General features: G+C 38.7%; 1 long non-coding RNA gene across 1 annotated transcript; it reads left to right on the plus strand.

Moving 5' to 3' along the window:
• The first annotated feature begins 1,254 nt into the window (after positions 1-1,254).
• Positions 1,255-4,212, plus strand: LOC306982766. Its single transcript, XR_013794229.1, has 2 exons — positions 1,255-1,344; positions 4,056-4,212. It is a non-coding gene; the product is annotated as an uncharacterized lncRNA (long non-coding RNA).

Here is a 4,212-nt window from a genome sequence, read left to right on the forward strand (position 1 = left end):
AAAAATCCAGCAAAAAAGTGACAAAAATCCAGCAAAAAGTGACAAAAATCCAGCAAAAAAGTGACAAAAATCCATCAAAAAGTGACAAAAATCCAGCAAAAAAGTGACAAAAATCCAGCAAAAAAGACAAAAATCCAGCAAAAAGTGACAAAAATCCAGCAAAAAGTGACAAAAATCCAGCAAAAAAGTGACAAAAATCCAGCAAAAAAGTGACAAAAATCCAGCAAAAAAGACAAAAATCCAGCAAAAAGTGACAAAAATCCAGCAAAAAAGTGACAAAAATCCATCAAAAAGTGACAAAAATCCAGCAAAAAAGTGACAAAAATCCAGCAAAAAAGACAAAAATCCAGGAAAAAGTGACAAAAATCCAGCAAAAAGTGACAAAAATCCAGCAAAAAAGTGACAGAAATCCAGCAAAAAAGTGACAAAAATCCAGCAAAAAAGTGACAAAAATCCAGCAAAAAAGTGACAAAAATCCAGCAAAAAAGTGACAAAAATCCAGCAAAAAGTGACAAAAATCCAGCAAAAAAGTGACAAAAATCCAGCAAAAAAAGACAAAAATCCAGCAAAAAAGTGACAAAAATCCAGCAAAAAAGTGACAAAAATCCAGCAAAAAAGTGACAAAAATCCAGCAAAAAAAGACAAAAATCCAGCAAAAAATGACAACAATCCAGCAAAAAAAATGACAAAAATCCAGCAAAAAAATGACAAAAATCCAGCAAAAAAAATGACAAAAATCCAGCAAAAAAAGTGACAAAAATCCAGCAAAAAAATGACAAAAATCCAGCAAAAAAAGACAAAAATCCAGCAAAAAAAGTGACAAAATGCATCAAAAAAGTAACAAAAAAGTAACAAAAGTGCCATAAAAAAAGTGACAAAAACACATCAGGGAAATAAAAAGTGACGACGATGGCAAAGAGGAGAGAAAGCATTTGGTTTTGGTGGGTGGTAAGAGGTTTGTGGACTTTCTGAGCGGATAAAAAGGGAACTATATTGTACGGCGTAATAACACCAGGAGTCCTTCGGCGTCCGCACAGTAAAGTGAAGATATTACTGCTCAGATTTGCCTCTGGGGCAGGAGTTACCGAGTTCTGCTTTAAAGTCAGCAGCAGGTGTGATTGTTGACAGAGCAAACACAGACTCCACACTCAGGCTTTTTTCACAGGGATTTTAACATCTTTCTTCATATTTAATTCCCAGTCTGATTTATTCACCTTTTAACCCCCAAATCAAAGTGTGTATTGACAGAAGTGCTTTTCTCCTGTGTGTTTCAGAGGACTCTGGAGGACAAAGGCGTCGGGCCGTGGCTCCTGGCGCTCTTCATCTTCGTCGTCTGTGGATCAGGTCAGTTCAGTCTCCGCCCCCAAAACCCGTCTGACCTGAAGCAAAGCAGCCCAAACTCTTTACAATGTTTATTCTCTGAGATTTATCCAGGAAGCGACTCCAACATGGCTTACCAAAAGGGCATAAGGGCGGGATCTTCACTGTAGGGTTAGGGTAGGGTTCCTAAAAAGGGCGTAAGGGCGGGATCTTCACTGTAGGGTTAGGGTAGGGTTCCTTAAAAGGGCATAAGGGCGGGATCTTCACTGTAGGGTTAGGGTAGGGTTCCTAAAAAGGGCATAAGGGTGGGATCTTTACTGTAGGGTTAGGGTAGGGTTCCTAAAAAGGGCATAAGGGCGGGATCTTCACTGTAGGGTTAGGGTAGGGTTCCTAAAAAGGGCATAAGGGCGGGATCTTCACTGTAGGGTTAGGGTAGGGTTCCTAAAAAGGGCATAAGGGCGGGATCTTCACTGTAGGGTTAGGGTAGGGTTCCTAAAAAGGGCATAAGGGCGGGATCTTTACTGTAGGGTTAGGGTAGGGTTCCTAAAAAGGGCATAAGGGCGGGATCTTTACTGTAGGGTTAGGGTACGGTTCCTAAAAAGGGCATAAGGGCGGGATCTTCACTGTAGGGTTAGGGTAGGGTTCCTAAAAAGGGCGTAAGGGCGGGATCTTCACTGTAGGGTTAGGGTACGGTTCCTAAAAAGGGCATAAGGGCGGGATCTTCACTGTAGGGTTAGGGTAGGGTTCCTAAAAAGGGCATAAGGGCGGGATCTTCACTGTAGGGTTAGGGGTAGGGTTCCTAAAAAGGGCATAAGGGCGGGATCTTCACTGTAGGGTTAGGGTAGGGTTCCTAAAAAGGGCGTAAGGGCGGGATCTTCACTGTAGGGTTAGGGTAGGGTTCCTAAAAAGGGCATAAGGGCGGGATCTTCAACATTGTTTCCCTTTGCTGGACATGGGAGATAAACTGGATGTTGTGAATTAGCTTAACTTCAGAAACCGTCTCTCGATCGCTGGTTTAAAGAACATTTCAGCTTTGAGAATCAGAGTAAATAAACAGGAGATAAAGATGCTGAGAGCTGATTGGCTGTGAGTTCTGAGAGCGGAGCGCCCTGACTCCACCTGACCAAAGCTCCAAAGTCCGGCTGATAAACACCTGCCGGACGCCGCTGTCCACACGCTTCAAAACGGGACGCTCCGACCCAACAACATGTACAAGAGGAAACTATGGAATGTGTGTGGGCTGGGAACAACACCAGGGCTTTAACGCTACTTGGTTTTTAATACCGATGCCTGAACAGAATACTTTGGGAGAAAATGTGGGAAAAATAAAGAAAAATGGTGCCAAAAAAAGGGCAAAAATGTGGAATAATTAAAACAAATGGTGCCGAAAATCGGGCAAAAATGTGGAATAAATAAAGAAAAATGGTGCCAAAAATATGGCAAAAATGTGGAATAAATATAGAAAAATGGCGCCAAAAATCGGGCAAAAATGTGGAATAAATACAGAAAAATTGCGCCAAAAATAGGGCAAAAATGTGGAATAAATAAAGAAAAATAGTGCAAAAAATTGGGCAAAAATGTGGAATAAATAAAGAAAAATAGGGCAAACAATTGGGCAAAAATGTGGAATAAAGAAAGAAAAATAGGGCAAAAAATAGGGCAAAAATGTGGAATAAATACAGAAAAATGGCGCCAAAAATAGGGCAAAAATGTGGAATAAATAAAGAAAAATGGTGCCAAAAATAGGGCAAAAATGTGGAATAAAGAAAGAAAAATGGCGCCAAAAAAGGGCAAAAATGTGCAATAAATAAAGAAAAATAGTGCAAAAAATTGGGCAAAAATGTGGAATAAATAAAGAAAAATAGTGCAAAAAATTGGGCAAAAATGTGGAATAAATAAAGAAAAATAGGGCAAAAAATAGGGCAAAAATGTGGAATAAATACAGAAAAATGGTGCCAAAAATAGGGCAAAAATGTGGAATAAAGAAAGAAAAATGGCGCCAAAAAAGGGCAAAAATGTGGAATAAATAAAGAGAAATGGTGCCAAAAATAGGGCAAAAATGTGGAATAAATATAGAAAAATTGTGCCAAAAATAGGGCAAAAATGTGGAATAAATACAGAAAAATTGTGCCAAAAATAGGGCAAAATGTGGAATAAATAAAGAGAAATAGTGCAAAAAATCGGGCAAAAATGTGGAATAAAGAAAGAAAAATGGTGCCAAAAATGTGGAATAAACAAAGAAAAATTGTGCCAAAAATCGGGCAAAAATGTGGAATAAAGAAAGAAAAATGGCGCCAAAAATAGGGCAAAAATGTGGAATAAATAAAGAAAAATGGTGCCAAAAATAGGGCAAAAATGTGGAATAAATATAGAAAAATGGTGCCAAAAATCTGGCAAAAATGTGGAATAAATAATTAAAAAATGGCGCCAAAAATAGGGCAAAAATGTGGAATAAATAAAGAAAAATGGTGCCAAAAATAGGGCAAAATGTGGAATAAATAAAGAAAAATGGTGCCAAAAATTGGGCAAAAATGTGGAATAAAGAAAGAAAAATGGTGCCAAAAATAGGGCAAAATGTGGAATAAATAAAGAAAAATTGTGCCAAAAATAGGGCAAAAATGTGGAATAACTAGAAAGAAATGGGGGGAATATATTAGCAATAAAAATATGACCAAAAAAGCATTTATCATAGGAACTTGTATTTATCTTGTATTTATCTCCGTTTTCTCCTGCAGCCATTTTCCAGATCATCCAGAGCATCCGGATGGGCATGTAACCACGGCAACGCCCCCCACCCCCCTTTTTCACGAACTCTGACCTTCATGACATTCCTCCGAGACTCGGATTAAGATCACGACCAAAGACTGTGACCAAACGATGGAACATTCTCTA

This window comes from Gobius niger (assembly GCF_951799975.1).
Source record: "Gobius niger genome assembly, contig: SCAFFOLD_109, whole genome shotgun sequence".
In the NCBI taxonomy this organism is placed as follows: domain Eukaryota; kingdom Metazoa; phylum Chordata; class Actinopteri; order Gobiiformes; family Gobiidae; genus Gobius; species Gobius niger.